This window comes from Tigriopus californicus, chromosome 11 (assembly GCF_007210705.1).
Source record: "Tigriopus californicus strain San Diego chromosome 11, Tcal_SD_v2.1, whole genome shotgun sequence".
NCBI classification, from domain to species: domain Eukaryota; kingdom Metazoa; phylum Arthropoda; class Copepoda; order Harpacticoida; family Harpacticidae; genus Tigriopus; species Tigriopus californicus.
Window position 1 is genome coordinate 11,781,740 of NC_081450.1, and position 243 is coordinate 11,781,982.

A 243-nucleotide genomic window follows, 5' to 3' on the forward strand; every position below is an offset into this window, starting at 1 on the left:
GGGGGGGGCAAACACGTGATTTGAAAACTGTCAACCCGGCTCAACTCGAAATGAGCCACTTTCGTCTTAGCTCAGCCCAGCCCGCAAATTCTTGGCTCATTACATCATTCACATAGCATGCCGAACGAGAGTTGCCATCAGACTTAGTAATAAACAAACACAATTGCCTAAACCGTTTACTTTATCCACAATGAGTCCATGGTACGATTTATAGATGTGACTAGATAAACAAACTTCACCAAA